The sequence below is a fragment of the Anomaloglossus baeobatrachus genome, chromosome 5 (assembly GCF_048569485.1).
Source record: "Anomaloglossus baeobatrachus isolate aAnoBae1 chromosome 5, aAnoBae1.hap1, whole genome shotgun sequence".
NCBI lineage: Eukaryota > Metazoa > Chordata > Amphibia > Anura > Aromobatidae > Anomaloglossus > Anomaloglossus baeobatrachus.
In genome coordinates, this window is record NC_134357.1 from 512,747,412 (window position 1) to 512,771,752 (window position 24,341).

At 47.2% G+C, this 24,341-nt stretch overlaps 1 pseudogene; it reads left to right on the forward strand.

Moving 5' to 3' along the window:
- The window catches only part of LOC142312026 (uncharacterized), a 171,681-nt pseudogene extending 151,171 nt beyond the window's left edge, over nucleotides 1-20,510 (forward strand).
- The last annotated feature ends 3,831 nt before the right edge of the window (nucleotides 20,511-24,341 follow it).

Here is a 24,341-nt window from a genome sequence, read left to right on the forward strand (position 1 = left end):
TACTGTACACTGGTGTCTGCTGTCGCTCACTGTGAGTTAGGCCTCATGCGCATGTTGCACAATAGCATGCATTTACGCTGCGTATTGCACTGCAGCGTAAATGCATGCGTCCTGCATCTCCTGCACAATCTATGAAGACTGTGCATGAGACGTGCGTACAATGCTTTTATGAACGCAGCGATTTGGGTGCTAAAATTTTGACCCAAATACGTGCGTTCATAAAAGAAGCAAGTCATTTATTTGTGTGTTCTGGATGCAGCTCCCACTCTATGGTGGAGGCCACATCCCGAGTGCATGAAATCCAGTTTTTTTTTTAACAAAAAAACTGCATTCATTATGCAGTCTTTCTGCAGCGATTTGACACGCTCATGTGCTGTCAAATCGCTGCAGAATATTTTGCAGTTACGTGCGCTTGAGCCGTTACTCAGGCAGCTTGGCCATGCGACCTGACCTGTGCAGAGGCTGCAGCCACAGCTCACCACATCTGAGAGCCTCCACAGACACACAGGATCCGGTCCTGACCCTGACCTCCTGCACGGACCTTGCGACCTCTTCTCTTCTCTCAGACGTTGACGAGGAAGCAGCCTGGCCAGCGCGCTGTGGAGACAGGCCTCAGGCACCCACACAGCACGAAGTGTGGCTGTGTCTGAGGTACTAGGCCAGCCAGCACTTGTACATATACATGTAAGGTACAATGGTGGCAGCAGACAGCCGAGCAGCTGGAAACTGCTGCTGGGGGACCAGCTGCAGGGCTGAGCCTCTGTAAGGCTAAGTTCACACATCTGTTTTTTCCAATCAGGCACAATCCGGTTTGTGCCTGATGCAACGGATCCATCTCAGATTGTGTAAAAACAGATGCGATGGATCTGATAAAATGGATCCGTTTTTTTTTTTTTTTTTTTTTTTTTTATGCTGAGAGAGAGACCCCATCATCGCCACACAATTACCGGCACTACCTCACGCATCATCACCACACACACTTGCACTACCGCACGCATCATCACCGCACACACCCCGGCACTACCACACGCATCATCACTGCACATGCCCCGGCACTACCGCACACATCATCACCGCACACACCCCGACACTACCTCAGTGACGTCACCGCTGACAGCACAATTCACTTCAGTTGCTGCGTGGAGCTGATAGAGAGCGGCGATGTTCTACTGCCGCTCCTGTCAGCTTCATGTAGCAGAGCTGAAAGCGTCGTGGGACCTCTGTGCGTTACGTCAGACCTGGAGAGGTATTTGGGGATTTTAATAAAATGGTGAAAGAGGGTGTTTTTTTGTCTTTTATTCCAAATAAAGTATATTTTTTTTGGGTGTATGTATTTATTTACTTTCACTTACAGGTTAATCATTGGGGGTGTCTCATAAACATGATTAACCCCTTATTACCCCGATTCCCACTGCACCAGGGCAATTCATGATGAGCCGGGTAGAGTCCCGGGACTGTCGCATCTAATGGATGCGGCAATTCCGGGCGGCTGCTGGCTGACATTGTTAGGGTGGTGGGCTCCCCATAACGTGGAGCTCCCCATCCTGAGAATACCAGCCTTCAGTCGTGTGGCTTTATCTTGGCTGGTATCAAAATTGGGGGGGACTGCACGCTGTTTTTTTTTTAATTATTTATTTTAGTGCAAGATATAGACCCGCCCACCGGCAGCTGTGATTGGTTGCAGTGAAACAGCTGTCACTCAGCGTGGGGGCGTGTCTGCCTGCAGCCAATCATAGGCGCCGGTGGGCGGGGGAAGCAGTGAATACGAGATTGAATAATGGGCGGCCGGCATTTTCAAATCAGGAGAAGCCACCGGAGTTTTGCGACAGCCGTGCAGTGCCACGTCGGTGATCGGTGAGTGAGTGAATGAATGAGTCAGTGAGTGAGAGAGTTTGAGAGAGAGAGAGAGTGAGTGATTGATTTTCTGACAAGCAATGAATTTATATCACTTCTGGTCATGCTCAGAAGTAAAAACCGAATCCGGTACATGCTTCCGGCGTTTGATGCATGCCACCATATCCGGCGCGCGTAAACTTTCATTATGCAGCATGCCGCACAGCGCTGCACCCGGCGCTATGCAGTTTTTTGCCGCTGGCAAAAAAACCTTCCTCTCTGCGTCCTGTGCGGCCGCCAGAGTGACGATTTTTGCCGCATCCGGCAAAAAACACGGATCAAACGCAAGTACATGAGGCACAATCCGTTGCTAATAAAAGTCTATGAGGAAAAACCGCACCCAGTGGCAAAAAAAAACGGATGCGCAACGCAAAGCGCCGGATTGTGCCGCACAGCAAAAACCTGATGTGTGAACATACCCTAAAGCCCGCTTTACACGCTACGACATCGCTAAAGTGATCTCGTTGGGGTCACGGAATTTCTGACGCACATCCGGGTGCTTTAGCAATGTTGTGTGTGACACTTATGAGCGATTTTGAATCGTCGCAAAAACGTTCAAAATTGCTCAATCGGTGACATCCCCCCCCTATTCCCAATTATCGTTCCTGCTGCTTGTACGATGTAGTTCGTCGTTCCTGCGGTAGCACACATCGCTCCGTGTGACACCGCAGGAACGAGGAACCTCACCTTACCTGCGGCCGCCGGCAATGAGAAAGGAAGGAGGTGGGCGGGATGTTACGTCCCGCTCATCTCCGCCCCTCCGCTTCTATTGGGCGGCCCCTCCGCTTAGAAAGGAGGCGGTTCGCTGGTGACAGCGACGTCGCTAGGCAGGTAAGTAGTGTGACGGCTCCACACGATTTTGTGCGCCACGGGCAACGATTTGCCCGTGTCACACCAACGATGGGGGCGTGTACGCACACTAGCGATATCTGTACCGATATCGCAGCGTGTAAAGCGGCCTTAACTCTCTGTAACTCTCCCGTGCCCAGCTGCAGGGCTGACCCTCTGTAACTCTCTCCTGCCCAGCTGCAGGGCTGACCCTCTGTAACTCTCTCCTGCCCAGCTGCAGGGCTGACCCTCTGTAAGGGTATGTGCGCACGTTGCTTTTTACCTGCTTTTTACCTGCTTTTTTGCTGCTTTTTCTTCTGCGCTGTTTAACCCCTTCACGACCATGGACGGATCTTTCCGTCATGGATCGTGTCCCGGTAAGCCCCGCCCCCTGCCGCGGGCAGGCGGCGTGGATCGGCACACATATCAGCTGTTTTCAACAGCTGACATGTGTGCCTACATGTTCCGAGTGGAATCGCATTCCACCCGGAACATTAACCCCTTAGATCTCGCTGCCAAAGTCTGGCAGCGAGATCTACATGCGCGCGGCCATCTTTTTTACTTACCGCCGCCCCCTCCGGACGTCACGTGAGTGATCACGTGACGTTCGGTGGTTGCCATCGTAGCACAGGGTCATGTGATGACGCCTGGTGCTACGAAGTTTCACTTTCATTCTTCCTCGGCACGGAGCAGAGGAAGAAAGAAAGTGACTGAATCTGCTGATTACAGCGGTATAGCTGTGATCAGCAGATAGCGATCAGCGATCGGATTGCTGATTGCTATAGCCCCCTAGGGGGACTAGTAAAATAAAATAAAAAAAGTAAAAAAAAAGTTTTAAAAAATTTAAAAAAAAACAAAAAACCTAAAAGTTCAAATCACCCCCCTTTCCCCCCATTGAAAATTAAAGGGTTAAAAAATAAATAAATATACACATATTTGGTATCGCCGCGTTCAGAAATGCCCGATCTATCAAAATATAAAATCAATTAATCTGATTGGTAAACGGCGTAGTGGCAAAAAAATTCCAAACGCCAAAATTACGTTTTTTGGTCGCCGCAAGTTTTACGCAAAATGCAATAACAGGCGATCAAAACGTAGCATCTGCGCAAAAATGCTACCATTAGAAACATCAGCTCGAGACGCAAAAAATAAGCCGTCACTGAGCCATAGATCCCAAAAAATAAGAACGCTACGTGTTTCGGAAAATGGCGCAAAACGTGCGCCACTTTTATTGGACAAACTTGTGAATTTTTTTTAACCCCTTAGATACAAGTAAACCTATACATGTTTGGTGTCTACAAACTCGCACCGACCTCAGGTATCATACCCACACATCAGTTTTACCATATAGTGAACACCGTGAATAAAACATCCCAAAAACTATTGTGCCATCACACTTTTTTTGCAATTTTTCCACACTTGGAATTTTTTTGTTGCTTTCCAGTACACCATATGGTAAAACTTATGATTTCATTTAAAAGTACAACTTGTCCCGCAAAAAACAAGCCCTCATATGGCAAGATTGACGGAAAAATAAAAAAGTTACGGCTCTCGGAAGAAGGGGAGCAAAAAACAAAAACGCAAAAACGGAAAGTGCCCCGGGGCTGAAGGGGTTAATGCCAAAATGGATGTGTTCTTCTATTCAAGCAAAGTCTATGGGAATTTGGGTTTCTTGTTCACACTATGTTGTTCAAAATGCTGCCTTTTTGAGGCAGAACTTTGGTCAAAAACTCAGCTTTTCAAAGAAGCAACATGTCAATTGTTTTTGCCATTTGGGTTTTGCACTGCAAAGCTGAGTTTTTGACCAAAGTTCTGCCACAAAAAGGCAGCATTTTGAACAACATAGTGTGAACAAGAAACCCAAATTCCCATAGACTTTGCTTGAATAGAAGAACACATCCATTTTGGCATTAAACAGCGCAGAAGAAAAAGCAGCAAAAAAGCAGGTAAAAAGCAGGTAAAAAGCAACGTGCGCACATACCCTAACTCTCTCCTGCCCAGCTGCAGGGCTGACCCTCTGTAACTCTCCTGCCCAGCTGCAGGGCTGACCCTCTGTAACTCTCCTGCCCAGCTGCAGGGCTGACCCTCTGTAACTCTCCACTGCCCAGCTGCAGGGCTGACCCTCTGTAACTCTCCACTGCCCAGCTGCAGGGCTGACCCTCTGTAACTCTCCTGCCCAGCTGCAGGGCTGACCCTCTGTAATTCTCCCCTGCCCAGCTGCAGGGCTGACCCTCTGTAACTCTCTCCTGCCCAGCTGCCTTTTCTCCCATAACTTGCTCATTACAGTGATTTACAATGACCCATAGCTTTCACCATATAATGACAGTACTTTACATCAGGGTCCTGTAATAACAGTATATTCTGGCGCTCCACAAGTGAAGCTTTATGTCACACAGCAATTCTCTCCAGGAGGTGCCAGGATCTTCCTCTTCTTTATATCAGGAACATGACATTACTTTTTCTTGCCTCCTCGGCCTTCACAGTCCTCAGATCTTAGTCCTATAGAGCATCTCTGGGACGAGGTAGAATGGGATGTTCAGTGCCTGTCAGCTCCTCAGTGTAATTTTCGGTAAATGTAAGAAGCTTTCCTGTCCCCATGGGCCTGTAATCCTGCAGAACTATTTCATCACCTGGAATCTTTGATGTGATAAATTGCTGAACTCCTAAATGCCAAAGGAAATCCAACGCTCCTAGATGGTGTCTGTAATAATGTGGCCATTCAGTGTATGGTTTATACTTGGTGGAGATGACAGGATAAAGCTGATCATAGACATTAGATGTCTGGATCTTCTCACAATTTTCTGGTTATGGAGACTGCTGGTTACAATTAGGAGGGGACAGGTTGGGTTATACAGGAGACCTGCAGCTCTGTGATATCTACTGCTGTCAGTTTTGTTCATTTATGATCTTTTCTGTTCTTCTGAATCATTTCACGTGACTTCTCCATCTGTCTGTGACTTTTACAATATTTGTTTCAGGGTGAAGATCTGACCCATATTAATACTACAGAGACATATGTGAGGGGTGATGAGCGGTGTAAAGAGGAGATTCCTACAGATAACCGCACAGGTGAGTAGTGACCACTAAATGCAGAGAAGTCACAGATTTTACTCCATCACTGGCTTCTATAATAACTTTATATGATTTATCAAAGTGTGTTCACATGGAATTTTTTATGTGGACTTTACCCTTAAAAATGTAGGTGCTACTTCATTAAGACTTGCACTGTGGACTCCATTCATAATGATGGGGTGTGGTGAGGTAAGATGAGCCGAATTCATTAAGAGGAAATTGCCAGTTAATTAATACTTGCACGTTTTCTCTGACGTGCACCTTGTCAGAAATGCTGCTGTATTCAAGGACTGGAGTAACATTTCTGGAGCAACTTACACCACCAGAGTAGAGGAATTTTTTAACTATTCTTCGGAGGGGCGACACCACGCCCTGTCCATGCTCTGCCCACTTTGGTGGAGTTGGCCGGTACTGGTGTAAAAATGTCAAATTGCAAAATTTTGTTGCACAAAGTGAAAACTGCCATAAAGCCTTTGAATCAATTGTGTATTTGAGGGAAACGTCCAGGTATGGAATAGCTCAGGGGAAGGTTATTCTGTATCTTATGTGTCTCCTGGATCTGCTGGAGGCTTCTGTGTGAATTTTAGTAAAATGCCTTTCAGATATCATTTTGCTGTAGACAAGATGTTTGATAAGGCTGGATGTAGACGGCCATGTCAAAAATTGTGACAGTGTTATTAGCAAATTGCGGACCTGTTTTGCTCCGTGTGCAGCTTTAGATTTGCGGGGTGTATGGGTGCAGGAGCCGCCATATATTGTATGATATCTCTATATAGACAAAATTTCCACAGTACAGTACAAATAAGATAAAGAATTAAAGAGTAACACATCATTTCAGTAGAAATCATGAGGCTCCAAAGTAGAAGTATTTATTAGGAACCACCACAAAAAAAATATATTGTACAGAAAGTAGGAAAGCCAGGTAGATAGGGTCAAATCCTAGCACTACAGATCTTGATTAGGTGCACCTGGATAGTTATGACTAGAACCAGGCCACAGGCCATGTGCTCACTTGTCAGTCAGCTGGGGGGGGGGAGCTGAAGTCACTTAGTTTTCCCACACACGATGATACCCATTTCATGGCCCCATAACGTATGATGCCAACAAAAGTGCACCCTCAAACACAGTAAGATACCACAACAGTGAAATTCTCCATATGACCCTCCACAGGCACATTATGATGGTCCTACAGAACCCCCCTTTCCTCAAATTTTGATACTTGCACAGTGATCCCAGCAGAGTATGTTTGCCCTGACACAGCCTTCCTTACAGTATGATAATCCTCTATACAGTGTAATAGTCCTCCATACTGACAGCTTCCTCTTCCATTATTGCTTTCAAATGTATTTGTATCCAGGATGCAGATACAGTTGAGTGTGATGCTAGTGAGGGGGATTCAGGCATCGGCGCTGACACAGAGCTACTCCAACTCATGGGCCCCATATCTGCTGCGTAGTTTCCTACCTTTAGCTGTTCACCACTAATAAAGGCAGATTGTTTACATCTGTGGGTATCTCCCTCTTTAATCGTCACACTATCATTGGATGTCCGGCCGTCTGTGTTATACATCGTGTATTGAATAGTGGGCGGTTTGTTTACTTCTGTGGGTACTTCCCTCTTTAATTAACACACTAGAATCATTGGATGGCCGACCACTCGTGTTATACACACACCCCTCTCCTCATGTGAATATGACTTATTCCTTGCGCACTAATCGTATATCAATTGGTAGATTTTACTATTTAATCTCTCACCACATTTGATGACCCCACCCCCTGAAGATGGTAGCGCCGAAACGCGTGCGTCGGGGAAGGCGTCACTTATTCAAGTCAGATGCTCCTGCTACACCTTTGTAATTATACATTAGTAATGTGACTGGTTAGCATGATGGTGGCCATTATTTATTTGCTTTGGTCCTGGTAGTAGTCCTTTATGTTGGGTTACGACACCCCCATGTGATTATCTATTGACAATAAGGCCTTGTGCGCACTAGGCGTTTTTGCCGCGTTTTTAGCGGCGTTTTTTACCGCGTTTTTGTGCTGAAAACGCAGTGACATTGCTTCCCCAGCAATGTCAATGGGTTTTCAGAAGTGCTGTCCTCACACAGCGTTTTTTTTTTAGCTGCGTTTTTGTGGTGACCACAAAAACGCAGCATGTCAATTATTTCTGCGTTTTCCACTGCGTTTTTCACTCATTGAATTCAATGAGATGTTAAAAACGCAATGAATAACGCATATAGCCGCGTTTCTATGACTAAAAACGCAGCTATAAACGCAAGGGGTGGGCAGTACAGTGACGTGTACAGGAAAAGGATTCCTTCTGTTGGTAAACACAGAAGCATGAATCCTCCCGGTACCGTCACCGCTGCGTCCACCTCCCGTCCTGTGCATGTCAGCTCCGTGCGGCGCCATGTCTGGGCGGGAGGTGGAGGCAGCGGCGAAAAACAAAGTGAACAGTAGAAAAAAAAAAAATGTCATATACTCACCTGTCCGCAGGGTCCCGGTGCCATGCCCGCTCCCAGCCCCTGTCTCGGTACCGCCGCTCTGGCTGTGTGCAGTCTCCCCGGGGCAGGACCTTGCTTACAGGACCTGGCGGTGGATCACCTGATGCAGTCACCTGACGCATCAGCTGATCGTAGTCTCGCCGGCTTTTTCGCGCCCGGCCGGCCATCAGCTGCTCCTGCCGTCAGGGGACTTCATCAGCTGATTACCGGCAGCTCCTGCAGCGATCGGACAAGATCAGACTCCTGTCCAATCGATCGCTCCAGGAGCTGCCGGTAATCACCACAGCACATAAGTGAGTATGTAATTTTTTTTTTTTTTTTCTACTGATGCATCAGCTGATTGTATAATCGGCTTTTATACAATCAGCTGATGTGTGATGGGATTCAGGCACTTGATCCTGACACATCATCTGATCGCTCTGCCTTCCAGCAAACCAATCAGATGATATTGGATCCTGATTGGACGGCGCGGGACCCTAACCCAGGATTACTGCGGAGGGGGGTTTATTTCAATAAAGATGGAGTCACTAATTGTGTTGTGTTTTATTTCTAATAAAAATATTTTTCTCTGTGTTGTGTTTTTTTTTTTATCATTACTAGAAATTCATGGTGGCCATGTCTAATATTGGCGTGACACCATGAATTTCGGGCTTAGGGCCAGCTGATAATATACAGCTAGCCCTAACTCCATTATTACCTAGCTAGCCACCCGTCACCAGGGCAGCTAGAAGAGTTGGATACAGCGCCAGAAGATGGCGCTTCTATGAAAGCGCCATTTTCTGGGGTGGCTGCGGACTGCAATTCGCAGTGGGGGTGCCCAGAAAGCATGGGTACCCTGCACTGTGGATTCCAATCCCCAGCTGCCTAGTTGTACCCGGCTGGACTCAAAAATTAGGCGAAGCCCACGTCATTTTTTTTTTTAATTATTTCATGAAATAATTAAAAAAAAAGGGCTTCTCTATATTTTTGGTTCCCAGCCGGGTACAAATAGGCAGCTGGGGGTTGGGGGCAGCCCGTACCTGCCTGCTGTACCCCGCTAGCATACAAAAATATGGCGAAGCCCATGTCATTTTTTTTTTCTTTTTGGGCAAAAAACTGCATACAGTCCTGGATGGAGGATGCTGAGCCTTGTAGTTCTGCAGCTGCTGTCTGCTCTCCTGCATACACTAGTGAATGGAGGATGCTGAGACTTGTAGTTCTGCAGCTGCTGTCTGCTCTCCTCCATACACTAGTGAATGGAGGATGCTGAGACTTGTAGTTCTGCAGCTGCTGTCTGCTCTCCTGCTTACACTAGTGAATGGAGGATGCTGAGACTTGTAGTTCTGCAGCTGCTGTCTGCTCTCCTGCATACACTAGTTCTGCAGCTGTCTGCTCTCCTGCATACAATGAACATTTTGAAGAAGGAAATGACATCAGACCTTTTTTTTTTTTTTTTTTCATCAACAATCTTTAATGGCATTGTGCACTGATTAAAAACGCAGTGAGCAAAAACGCAGCAAAAAATGCACCAAATCGCGGCAAAAAACGCATGCGTTTTTGCCGCGTTTTTTAGCCGCGGGTGCGTTTTTTAGACAAAAACGCACATAAAAACGCAGCGTGAAAAAAACGCCTAGTGCGCACATACCCTAACATGTAGATTGGTTACCTTTGTGCACAGTGTACCTGGAACTTAATCTGTGGTTCAATGGTCTCCAGAATTGTATATATATTTTGGAGAATTGTTTGTTTGTTTGACACAAGACACATTATGTAATTTATTGCATTTTTTTTTACAATTTGAGATATAATAAATTTTTGCATATTTATTTAAATCTACACTTGGTAGCTATATAAAATTATATTTTAGCTATGCAAAATATATTTATGTGCACATATAAGTCTCTTCTCCAATAATTTTTTTTGTGACGCCATTTTTATTCCAGCTGATTGGTTGGTGTATTTTATGAATTTTTATATTAGCAATAAAGTAAACCTTATTTATTGACTTTTAGTTCAGTTTTCTTTCTTCGCTTTCAGTCTTAATCCGAATGGTCCTTTTAACCCCCGCACGCAGGGCATTATTGAATTTATAATTTGTCTGACTCTCATTATCAATTTTCTTGTGTGTAGGCATGGGTTCTCATGAACATTTTGTAATTTTGTAAGTTTGCCCCCTGACAAAGATATGAACAGTTTATAATTTTAAAGGTAGGTTAATTTTCACAGTGAATATCAAAAATAAAATCCAGAAAATCACATTGTACAAATTATATAAATATATTTGCTTTTTGCAGAGAGAAATAAGTACCGTATATACTCAAGTATAAGCCGAGTTTTTCAGCCCATTTTTTTTAAGCTGAAAATTCCCCCCTTGGCTTATACTCAGGCCAGGGTCCCATAAAAAATTATTCTCACCTCTCCTTCGTTCCCGCGGTATCCTCAGCTGCTTCTTGTAGACCGCAGGCACACAGACCCCATCCGATGCACGGGGCTGCTGTGTGCCATCATGGCTTCACTGCAGTTGAATGGTTTACGGCAGCGGCGGTGCAGTAAAGTATTCAACTGCTGTAAAGCGGTGACTGCAGCGGCAGCTCGATGTATTGGACGCGATCACAGAGGGGTCTATGTGACTACTGTTTGCAAGAGGCACCCCTTGATGATCACGTCTGGTGCATGGAATCACCACTGTAGACTGGCATTATGGCCTTACTGCAGTTGAATGCTTTATGGCAGCAGCGGTCCAGTAAAGCATTCAACTGCTGTAAAGCTCTGACAGCAGCGGCGGCTCTGTGCAGCAGACGTGATTATAGAGGGGTGCCTCTTGCAGACCGCAGGCACATAGATTCTTCCGTGACTGTGTCCAATACCCAAGGCCGCCGCTGCCGTCAGCGCTTTATAGTAGTTGAATGCTTTACTGCACCGCCAGTGACGTAAAGCATTTAACTGCAGTAAAGACATGACGGCAGACGTGCATCGGATGCTATCACGGAGGGTTCTGCGTGCCTTGTGTACCGCCCCCGGGCGAATAGCCGGGTTTCTGCCGCCGCTCGGATACGGATCCGCGGTGGCTTGAGGGGTCTCCGGACCTGGGTTTCGCGCGGCCACTCGATTTAAAGAAGGGGGGGAGGGAAATGTACAGGGGATTTTGGAAAGTTCGTGACACCACCCACGGTGCCTGGTAATGTGAGGGACCACTGCTGCCGTTGGGGAGCCCGGTGACGATGGTGCGGCAGCCTGATGTTTAACCCCTCCGTGGGTAGGTGGTTGGTGTCCCGGGGCCCGTTGGTGATGGATGGTGTTGGGGTGCCATTGGGGGATAGGTGCAGGGGGTTACCAGTGTACTCACTCAGTCTCAGAATAACCATACTGACAGCTTGTAAACCAAAGTTCTGAACACCACTGTAGTCCGCGGGGAGCACGCCTGGATCCGTGCCCCTGGTGTTGTTGTTGTTGGTCTGTGGTCCTATCCCTGGCACTTTAGACTCAATTGGACCTGTCGGTATGAAACTCTCTGGGTCCCGCTCACCCGTGTGGCTAATGGAGTGAGCTTGCTCTCAGGGTTCACGCGTAGGATTTCTTTGGACTGTAGTGGGAAAGTCCTATCCCATCGGGGCGCTAGTACCCCGATTTTTGGAGCGGGTTGGGGATGACACTTGAAGTCTTCACCCCCGTCGGGTAAATTACCGGAACGCATGAAGCTACTTTCCGGCCTGGGGTCCACGTATCCCGTCGTGCCCTGGCCCTGTCTGGTGATAGCTCAAGGCCGCCGGCTGCCCTCCTCGGCAGTCTGTGCCCCTTGAGACTGTCCCCTGCGACCGGGGTTCCAATTCCTACCAGGGCCAGACCAACGTCTGCCACCTAGTACTCAGCTTTCCTCCGTGGCCTCTCCTCGTGAGAGCCACCTGACCTCCTCTTTCCACTCTGCTCTCAACTCAACTCAACTGTCACTGTCCTCGCTTTCTCCTCACCAACCCCCTAAGTGGGCGGCCCTATTCCCTTCAGGCCCCCAATGGTGTGTCTTGTAGGTTCGAGTGGGAAGTGTTCCTAGGATTTTGATTGGACTAGTTGTTACCAATATGGAGGTGGCCTAAGCAGAACAGATATGTGTTTTGGTACCAAAACAAAGTGTTGCGTGCACGCAGGCCTGGGCCAGCCTACCGTGCCCGGGTACTGTGGTGTCCAGCTGCCATAAACAGAGACTTGAAGATCGTCCCACGGTGACCAGTATAGTCAGCAACTGAAGAATGGTGATCTTCGGCACAGGATGCTTCTCACACGCGTCATGGTCCTCCTCACTAAACTCTAACACGAGTCTTCTGACAATTTTCTTAAATGTTTCTGCGGTGGCTCCTTTCTTTTACGCACACCTCTCGCTTTCCCTTCAGCGCACACACAGCACCACCTCAGGTCTCCAAGTCCACAGCCGAAGTCAGTTGATCTGTTATTATAGGAACCAAACAGTCAAAGGCAGATGCAAAACAGCGGCCTCTTGAGGCTGGTCAGTAACAATGCTTACAATGAACGGTAAATAAGCATTTTGCATTCACAGTGGATAAAGGTCATTAGTACACTCTCACTTTATCACAAGCCACTTGAGGTTGACGTCCTCGGCAATCCTTCCCATACAAATTTATCTTGCGCATAGCGCTGTGGAGGTGCACCAGCATTGGACCTGGTTGTCCTACGCAGAGTTGTAGGATTGGGGACTTCAAGTACATTTATTGAGGGAGGGGATGCCGGTTGCGCAACTCCCTCCCTGGGTGGCAAGCTGTCGGTCTCTCTCTCTCTCTCGGTCTCTCTCTCTCTCTCCCACCCCCTCTCTCATACTCACTGATCACCGGCGCGGTACTGCACAGCTGTCACGCTGCTCCCGCGGCTTTTCCTGCTTTGAAAATGCCGGCCGCTCATTATTCCATCTTGTATTTACTGCTTCCCCCGCCCACCAACGCCTTTGGTTGCAGTAAGACAAGCCCCCACGCTGAGTGACAGCTGTCACACTGCAACCAATCACAGCCACCGGTGGGCGGGTCTAAATCATGCAGTAAAATAAATCATTAAAAAAAACAGCGTGCGGTCCCCCAATTTTGATACTAGCCAAGGTAAAGCCACTTGGCTGAGGGCTGGTATTCTCAGGATGGGGAGCCCCATGTTATGCGGAGCACCCCAGCCTAAAAATATCAGCCAGCAGCTGCCCGGAAATTCCGCATCCATTAGATGCGACAGTCCTGGGACTCTACCAGGCTCATCCCGAATTGCTCTGGTGCGATGGCAATTGGGGTAATAAGGAGTTAATGGCAGCCCATAGCTGCCACCAAGTCCTAGCTTAGTGATGGCAGGCGTCTATGAGACACCCCCCCCCCATCACCAAACTGTAGTGAAAGTAAATAAACACAAACACAGAAAAATTCTTTATTTGAAATAAAACACACAAAAAAACCCTCTTTCACCACTTTATTAATCGCCAAATACCCCTCCAGGTCTGATGTAATTCACACAAGGTCCCACGATGCTTTCAGCTCTGCTACATCGGAAGCTGACAGGAGTTGCCGTAGAACAACGCCGCTCGCTCTAAACTCCACGGAGCAACTGAAGTGAGTCGCGCTGTCTGCGGTGACATCACTCAGGTTACCCGCGGCCATAGCTGGATTCTCGGTACAAGCTGCTACAACGGATCCATTTTTTACCGGATCCGTCGCATCAGTTTTACCACAATCTGCGATGGATCCGTTGGGGTTTATGGTTGGACAACTTCTTTAACGTTAAAATTCATATGTGCACCATCATTAAGACATTGAAAATAAATGCAAGAAAAAACCCAGTGCTCTTCAAAAGAACATTGCTGCCCGTCCCTGGACAACCCCGAAGGCTATTGAAACTTTGTTTTATTAGACAGATGAGACCTAAGTGAAGCTTTTAGGTTTAAATGAGAAGATTTATGTTGAGAAGGAACAGCACAGTATAAAAATCTCTTACCAGCTGTGCTCCATAATGGTGGTACTATCATTATTTGGGCCGGTTTACCTGCATTTGGGCCAGGACGGCTTGCCATTATTGATGGAACAAAGTTTTAAATTTTAGAAGCAAATTCTAAAAGAAGACGTTAGGATACCTGTCCATCAGCAGAATATCAAGAGAACTGCATCATTCAGTAAGACTTATCTAAATCAAATAATTTGTTCTATAAAAGAATAGTTAATGGAAAACAAAGTTTAAGGTGTGGGAATGGTGAGGTCAAAGACCTGAACTTGACACTCAGGAATATGACATTGGTTAATTTTCCTGATTTAATGATAATTAAACCCTAAGTTTTTTAACTAATTGATTTGATTTACCGTATTTTTCGGACTATAAGACACACCTGACCATAAGACGCACCCTGGTTTTAGAGGAGGAAAATAGTAAAATAATATTTTAAGCAAAATATGTGGTCATGACACACTTATGGGGAGAGGATCTGCTGCTGAAACTGTTATGGGGTAATGTCCTGCTCATATACTCCCCAGGCTGCTCATATACTCCCCAGGCTGCTCATATACTCCTCAGGCTGCTCATATACTCCCCAGGCTGCTCATATACTCCCCAGGCTGCTCATATACTCCCCAGGCTGCTCATATACTCCCCAGGCTGCTCATATACTCCCCAGCCTGCTCATATACTCCCCAGCCTGCTCATATACTCCCCAGCCTGCTCATATACTCCCCAGCCTGCTCATATACTCCCCAGCCTGCTCATATACTCCCCAGCCTGCTCATATACTCCCCAGCCTGCTCATATACTCCCCAGCCTGCTCATATACTCCCTAGCCTGCTCATATACTCTCCAGCCTGCTCATATACTCTCCAGCCTGCTCATATACTCCCCAGCCTGCTCATATACTCCCCAGCCTGCTCATATACTCCCCAGCCTGCTCATATACTCCCCAGCCTGCTCATATACTCCCCAGCCTGCTCATATACTCCCCAGCCTGCTCATATACCCTCATCCTCCTCATATACTCCCCATCCTGCTCATATACTCCCCAGCCTGCTATATACTCCCCAATGTTGCTCATAATATACCCCTATCCTGCTATATGCCCTCATCCTGCTCATATACTCCCCATGCTGCTCATATACTCCCCAGCCTGCTATATACCCTCATCCTGCTCATATACTCCCCAGCCTGCTATATACCCTCATCCTGCTCATATACTCCCCAGCCTGCTATATACCCTCATCCTGCTCATATACTCCCCAGCCTGCTCATATACTCCCCAGCCTGCTATATACCCTCATCCTGCTCATATACTCCCCAGCCTGCTATATACTCTCATCCTGCTCATATACTCCCCATGCTGCTATGTACCCTCATCCTGCTCATATACTCCCCATGCTGGTCATAATATACCCCTATCCTGCTATATGCCCTCATTCTGGTGTATGGCCGCATCCTGTGGCACATAAAAAAAATAAACGTTCATACTCACCTCACCTCACTCCCTGCAGCAACGCTCCTCTTACCGTCTATATCAGCGGCAGCGCCGCTGACTGCAGCCGTCCCCCTGCAGCATCGCGATGTCCTCCGGTGGTCTGTGCCGGCGGCTGTGTGTGGACACGTGCGCACAGTGATGACATCGCTGTGCGCGCCGCTAGTCACGCAAGTCAGCTGACCGGACAGACGGGAGGAGGAGCGATGCTGCAGGGGAACGGTGAGTAATCTGTACTAATTCACTGCCCCCCGCACTGATGATTATGTACGGGGGGCAGTGAATACAGCCGCACATGATCACTCCAAGCTGCAGTTGCCAGGAATGATCATGCGGGACGACTGTTTATCCCTGCCCGTCCTCCCGCCCACCTGTCAGCGCCGACTTCACCGCTGAGAGATGGGTGGGAGGATGGGCGTGCATATTAAATGAGCAGGTCCACGTGGTCAGGGCAGGCTGCTACATCCTGCTCGTGCCCCCGATGACCCGCTCCACTGCAGCACCCTCATTCCCCGCAGCCACAGTCAGACCATAAGACGCACCCCCAACTTTCCCCCAACATTTGGGGGGAAAAAAGTGCGTCTTATGGTCTGAAAAATCTGGTATTTCTCTTTATCTACTTTTAGCCTGAAAGTCTTGATGTAGTTTTAGATCACAATTATGCAGAAAATAGAACATTTTGAAAGGTTCACAAACTTTTAAAAACCACTAAGGCTAAGTAATGTACAAAAGAACCAGGGACTGGAAATCATGACAGGCAGAGGACCGTGCTGCAAAAAGTTTGAGAAGTGCACCAACACATATATTTAAGAGCAATGTTTCTATTTGCTTGCATGACATATACAAGAATATAAAGGACTTGTTCTCTTTTTCCTATATCCACTGGTTAGTTAAATTAAACAATAATATAGAACCTTACACTTTCTCCAAAGTACCGTATTTTTCGGACTATAAGACGCACTTTTTTCTCCCCAAATGTTGCGTCTTATAGTCTGAATATAGGGCATGGCTGCGGGGAATGAGGGTGCTCCCGTGGAGCAGGTCATCGGCGGTGAGTAGGCTGTAGCAGCGCCTGCCGTGACCACATGAGCGCACTCATTTCATATGCATGCATCCTCCTGTCCATCATCTCTCAGCGCTAAAGCCGGTGCTGACAGGTGGGCGGGATGATGGGTGGGAGAGCCGGCCCGCGTGATCACCCCTGGCAACTACAGCCTGGAGTGAGCATGTGTGGCTATATTCACTGCCCCTCACGCATCATCATCAGCGTGGAGGGCAGTGAATAAGTACGGTATACTCACTGGTCACTGTTCCTGCAGCATCGCGATGTCCTCCTGTCTGCCGGCCCGCTGATGTGTGGAGAGTCGTGCGCACAGCGATGACGTGATCGCTGTGCGCACAGCTCTACACACATCAGCGGGCGGGCAGGCAGGAGGACATTGCGATGCTGCAGGGAACGGTGAACCAGCTCCACATAGGTCAGCGGTGCTGCTGCTGACACACAGGAAGACGAGTGATGCAGCTGGAGTGAGGAAAGGTGAGTATAAACATTTATTTTTTTCTGTGCCACAGGATACAGGCCATATACCAGGTTGGGGGGTATATAGCAGGATGAGGGTATATAGCAGGATAAGGGTATATAGCAGGATAAGGGTATATAGCAGGATGGGGGTATTTATCAGGATGGGGGTATATAGCAGGATGGGTCTATACCAGGATGGAGGTATTTATCAGGATAGGGGTATTAATCAGGATGGGGTACCTTAGTGGAGAATTTGGGGACATTACCCCCATAACAGTGTCAGCAGCAGATCCTCGCCCCATAACAGTGTGTCATGAGCGCATTTTTTGCTTAAAAGTTTATTTTCCCATTTTCCTCCTCTAAAACTAGAGTGCGTCTTATCATCCGAAAAATACGGTAATGGCTTATGTGTACATGATCAATATGCTCTTCCAATGTGCTGTGGTACATACTCGTACCTTCCAGAGAGTATATGTAATTTGCTGAAATCACATAATACAACTAATTACAGACTCCTTTCTGAGTTTTCTCAGGTAATTTGAAACAATTTGTGAAGGGCAGAATATAAACTTTCAGAGAAGAAAATTACAGTAGAGAAATAGGGAGTTCTCTGCGCAGGCGCAAGATTTTGCCCGACTCTGCCTGCAATATGGCAGAGGGAAGTATGCCTGCGTGAGTAGGGAATATGTCTGCGCAGGGACGAGATTTTGCACACCTACGTGGATAGCGCAAGAGGCATCATCCACGTTAATCAGCACAAGGGGATGGTGAAAGGAAGGACAAGAGGCACAGATTAGGACTGCCCATCGGACCAGAACATTTGCATTCATGGTGGTAGATTTTATAAAGGTATTTGTGGGGTCTATAGGGGTGGTAACATGCACCTTTTATAGAATGCAGCACAGGCGCTGCTTAAGGTGGTTGTTTTAGTTTAGAAGACCAAAACCTGGTGATAAGTTCCCTTTAATAACTGAATTGTATTACAGTTTGTAAGGAAATGTTATAAAGTATATAATAAATTAATAAAATTCCAATGGAGTGTTTTTGAAAAATAATAATTTGTTTTATTCTTGGCAGATAACTGTACTAGGATCTCAGAAGGACATCTGATATTTTCAGATTTTGCAACAGATACATGTGAAGAACGTGGCATTACACCTAATACATCTGAATCCAAGGTCCTTTCTTCTGCTTCAAAGACCAATATGCAAAACGAAAGTCACAGAAGGGGTGTTGAACGTAAAATAGCTTCCATAAGGGAGAAACCATTTTTATGTTTAGAATGTGGTAAATGTTTTAGTAAGAAATCAAAACTTATTATACATCAGAGAATTCACACAGAGGAGAGGTCATTTTCTTGTTCAGAATGTGGGAAATGTTGCGCTACTAAATCACATCTTGTTCAGCATCAGAGAAGTCACATAGGAGATAAATATTTTTCTTGTTCAGAGTGTGGAAAATGTTGTGCTACAAAAGCTGATATTGTTAATCATCAGAGAATTCACACAGGGGAGAAGCCATTTTCATGTTCAGAATGTGGGAAATGTTTTTCTACTAAATCACATGTGCTTCGACATCAGAGAATTCACACAGGCGAAAAGCCATTTTCTTGCACAGAATGTGGGAAATGTTTTTCTAGAAAACTTCACCTTGTTTCACATAAAAAAATTCACACAGGGGAAAAGCCATTTTCTTGCACAGAATGTGGGAAATGTTTTTCTAGAAAACTTCACCTTGTTTCACATAAAAAAATTCACACAGGGGAAAAGCCATTTTTGTGTTCAGAATGTGGGAAATGGTTTTCTACTAAGGCACAAGTTCTTCGACATCAGAGAATTCACACAGGAGAAAAGCCATTTTCTTGTTCAGAATGTGGTAAATATTTTTCTAGGAAAGATGAACTTGTTTTACATCAGACAGTTCACACAGGGGAAAAGCTATTTTCATGTTCAGAATGTGGGAAATGTTTTTCTAGGAAATTTGAACTTGTTTCCCATCAGAGAATTCACACAGGGGAAAAGCCATTTTTGTGTTCAGAATGTGGGAAATGGTTTTCCACTAAAGCACAAGTTCTTCGACATCAGAGAATTCACACAGGGGAAAAGCCATTTTCTTGTTCAGAATGTGGTAAATATTTTTATAGGAAAGATGAACTTGTTTTACATCAGAGAATTCACACAGGGGAGAAGCTATTTTCATGTTCAGAATGTGGTAAATGTTTTAGTACAAAAGCTGATTTTGTTAATCATCAGAGAATTCACACAGGGGAAAAGCCATTTTCTTGTTCAGAATGTGGGAAATGTTTTTCCACTAAATCACATGTTGCTCAACATCTGAGAATTCACAGAGGGGAAAAGCCATTTTCTTGTTCAGAATGTGGGAAATGTTTTTCTACTAAATCACATATTGTGCAACATCTCAGAATTCACACAGGGGAGAAGCCATTTTCTTGTTCAGAATGTGGGAAATGTTTTTCTACTAAATCACATGTTGTGCAACATCTGAGACTTCACACAGGGGAAAAGCCATTTTCTTGTTCAGTGTGTGGTAAATGTTTTTCTAGGAATGATGAACTTGTTTCACATCACAGAATTCATACAGGGGAGAAGCCATTTTTGTGTTTAGAATGTGGGAAATCGTATTCTTCAAAATCATATCTTTTTAAACATCATAAAATTCACACAGGAGAGAAGCAATTTTCTTGTTCAGAATGTGGGAAGTGTTGTTCTACAAAAGCTGCAATTGTTAGACATCAGCGAATTCACACAGGGTAAAAGTTATTTTCTTGTTCATAATGTGGGAAATGTTTTTCTTAAAAAGCTGAACTTGTTTCACATCAGAAAATTCACACAGGGGAGAAGCCATTTTTGTGTTCAAAATGTGGAAATTAGTTTTCTACTAAATCTGCACTTGTTAGACATAAAAATGATTCACAAAGGGGAGAAGCCATTTTCTTGTTCCAAATGTGGGAAACGTTTCACACAAAAATCACATCTTGCTAGGCATCATATGAGTCATATAGGGAAAGCAACTATGTCCCCAATACAGTATGACGCAACCAACTTTCCCCTAATACAGTGTGATTCCCCAATTGTGTCCCTTTAATAAGTCCACCGTTAGTCTCCCAATAAAGTATATTGCACCTACTGTGCCTCCAAATACAATATGTGGCTACTACTGTGAGCCCGAGTATGATTTTCTGTCTTTCTTCCATTTCCACATAAATGTGCACACAGTAAAAGAAAATCAACCAGACTTGTTTCTATGGTGAACTGCTCAAGTCTTTGCTGTTTGCGGACTGAAGCTGGTGTCACACATAGCGACAACGACATCGCTGTTACGTCACCATTTTCTGTGACGTAACAGCGACCTTGTAAGTCGCTGTTATGATCGCTGCTTAGCTGTCAAACACAGCGACGCAGCAGCGATCATAACGTCGCTACATGTGCAGAGAGCAGGGAGCCGCGCACACTGCTTAGCGCTGACTCCTTGCTCTCCTAGCTACAGTACACATCGGGTTAATTAACCTGATGTGTACTGCAGCTACATGTCACAGTGCAGAGAGCAGGGAGCCGTGCACACTGCTTAGCGCTGGCTCCTTGCTCTCCTAGCTACAGTACACATCGGGTTAATTAACCCGATGTGTATTGCAGCTACATGTCACAGTGCAGAGAGCAGGGAGCCGCGCACACTGCTTAGCGCTGGCTCCTTGCTCTCCTAGCTACAGTACACATAGGGTTAATTACCCGATGCGTACTGCAGCTACATGTGCACAGAGCAGGAGCCGGCACTAGCAGCAAGAGCGGCGGAGGCTGGTAACGAAGGTAAATATCGGGTAACCAGGGAAAGGTCTTCCCTTGGTTACCCGATGTTTACAGTGGTTACAGCTTTCCGCAGCTGCTAGCCGCCGGCTCCTGCTCCCTGCTCGCTTCATTTCGTCGCTCTCTCGCTGTCACACACAGCGATGTGTGCTTCACAGCGGAAGAGCGACGACGAAAAAATGAAGCAGGACATTTAGCAACGAGCAACGACCTCACAGCAGGGGCCAGCTCGTTGCTGGATGTCACACACAGCGACAGCGACGGGACGTCGCTGCAACGTCACAGAAAATGGTGACGTAGCAGAGACGTCGTTGTCGTCGTCGCTGTGTGTGACACCACCTTGAGGCTCCACACAGAAGACACAATAATCACGGCTGCAGCGCTACAACTGATATGCAGTGATTGAATGGTGAAGCAATGAGCTGATAGCTCCTGTTTCACCATTGTATGTAAATGTACCTATGTTCTGAAGATGGGTCATTCCATGGTAACTTATGTTACATTCACAAGCCAAAAACTGAGTTAATAATGGCTTCAGACTGTTCTTTGAAGGCAGCCACAAAAATGAGTGAATGTATATTGTACATTGAACTATTCTCAATAGATTTCTACACAGTTTGATTTTTCAACAATACAAATTAAATACACAATACAATGTTATTACTTGGTAACTTACTTTACACAAAAAGAAACGTAAGTTACCAAGTAATAACATTGTATTTCTCTAGTCCCTTCCACGACAGCATAGGAGGTTGTCTCTCCATGCCCTAATTGGGACAGGAAGCACAAAGAGGTTAAAAGGACCCTCCCACCTCCCATAGCCAGTGTCTTCCCTGTCCCCATGGGGCATGGAGAGGTTTTTGTTTTTCTCCTATACTGTGGTGGCCGGCGAACTGCAGTATGCATTTTTTTTTTTTCCCCTACCTTAGCCGGGCAGTATCGGTCGGGCCTTCGCCTCTCCTCCCATACTGTTCCCTCACTCTGTGGGGGACTGCTGCTCCAGCCTTCCGGAACTCCTCTGGGGTGATGCAGGCTGTGTAGCTTCCCGGCCGGCGTCCTCCCTGAGCCGCCGGCCGCCTCCTGTATGCACGCTGCAGTGCGACCCGGAAGTGCTGCCACGGGCGGGACTTCCGGTCTTGAGTCCTTCCGGTATGGGCACTTCCGGTCGCAGAGGCAGCGTGACGGACACGCCGTTGCTTCCACGGCCTGTCGGGGACCTGCTGCGGGAGGCGGGGAACGTCACCAGTCGCTGGGGGGGGCAGGCCTTTTTCACAGGAAGGCTGCCCTGAAGGCATCAGAACCACGGTAAGGATTCTTCTGTGTGCACTGCCATGTCTTCCTCTGCTTCTGCAGAGCCCAGCGTTTCCCCCTGCCTCAGTAAGAGGCTGTGGGACGGTCCCTTATGCCTGTTTTCAGGCTGACATGGTGGCTCATTCTGGTCTTTGGTTTCCAGGAGGATGTGCCTGCTGGTATATGTGTCAAGTCTGACAAGTGTGCAAGGCTGAGAGAAACTTTGCCAGCAGTGTACGTATGTCCCTTCCATGGGCTACTGGTAGCTGATGGCCTTGGGTGTGTGAGCTTGGGAGTTGAATCCCAGTGGACGCTCCTGGATATTGCTGTATCAGGGCAGGGGCTGGCTGCCTGGTCTCTGATAACGCCTCTCTGTTTCCATTGAGTGGAGAGGGCAGGCATCGTGTGTATAGCTTATTAAGGCTGAACACCGTCCCTTGTGCCAAGCTGCGGTCCATGATGATACAGGAGATTCAGGCCTCACTAGCCTCCCTCCCTGCTGCTGACCCTTCTGCCACAAAAAAGAGACCTCCAGTCGTCTGATCCTGAGGCTGATTCCGCCTCGGTGGGTCCCGATAAAGGTTTTTCCTCCGGGAGGCCTGACCGGTCTTTTCTTTTTCCCTCAGATGATTGGGGGATATTAATGGAGGAGTTGGGAGCACTATGGGGTTGGAGGATGAGTAGGTCCTCCCCTCTGTTCAGGGTGAAATGTTCGCGGACCTGAAAACCACTGGGCAATGGGGTTTCCTGTCCATGCTACTGTCCTGGATCTTCTCTCTGGAATGGGATTTCCCTGAGGAGCTTTCCGGAGTGTCCTCTGACACAGATTCCCCTGGAGAGTTCTGGGTTGCTTTGGGAGATTCCCATGCAGGTGGCCAAGGTCGCTATACAAACAGCGCTCCCCCTTGCGGCCGATTCCCAGCTTAGGGATCTGATAGGTAGGTCAGGAGTCTCATGAAGAAGTCCTGGGAGGCTTCGTCTTCTCCCATTCGGACCCATATTGCCTCCGCTTAGGTCCCCCTGTCCCTCCTTCGGAGGCTCGACCAGTGGAGGCTCATATTCCTGGGGTACTCCTAGGGATGAGTTACTGGAATCCCTTCCCTTACTTAGGAAGGCTACTAGTTTGGCAGATACCTCTGTGTAGTCGGTCCGCCTGGCTGCCAGGACCTCAGTCTTTTCTAACTCGGACAGACGAGCTCTAGGCTAAGGCTTGGAGTGGGGACTCTACTTCCACACTGAGGCTTGCTCCCTTCCGTTTAAGGGGTACTTAGGGTTGGGCCTGCCCTGGATGATATTCTGGACAAGGCGACTGATCCTCAGGCCTGCCGGATCCGACACCCTACAGGCAACGGTCCTTTCGTCCCTCGATGCCTCGGGCCTCCCAGCCCAAGGGGAAAGAGCTACCCTTAGGGTAGGGGGAGTAATCTTCTCATCCCTTCCCATCCACAAAGTCCTCAGCATGACAAACAGTGAGTCGGCTCGGGTGGGGGGACGGCTCTCTGCCTTTCTTCCCCAGTGGCGGGCCTTCACCGCCTGCCCATGGGATCTACAAGCTCGTCTCAGAGGGTCTATTGGTAGACTCCTCCCCCCCCCCCCACCAGGCCTCCGAGTCACAGCCCTGTCGTCACAGGGTTCTCAGGATCTCCTGTGCTTGATGATTCGGGAGTTAATCCATTCGGGGGTCGTTTCCTCAGTCCCGAGTCAGGAAGTAGGGGTAGGTCACTACTCCGTCTCTTCCTTGTTAAAACACCATCTGGAGACGTCCGGATTATCATCAATCTGAAGCGTCTCAAACCAGCGGGTCAGATAACGACGTTTCAAGAATGGAGTCTGTGAAATCTGTTGTTCCCCTGCTCCTTCTCCACCACCTGTTGGCCTCGATAGCCCTGAGGGACGCCTAGTTCCATGTGCCCTTCCATCCTTGTCTCAGGCAGTACCTCAAAATTGCGGTTCTGCACGGAGGGGACA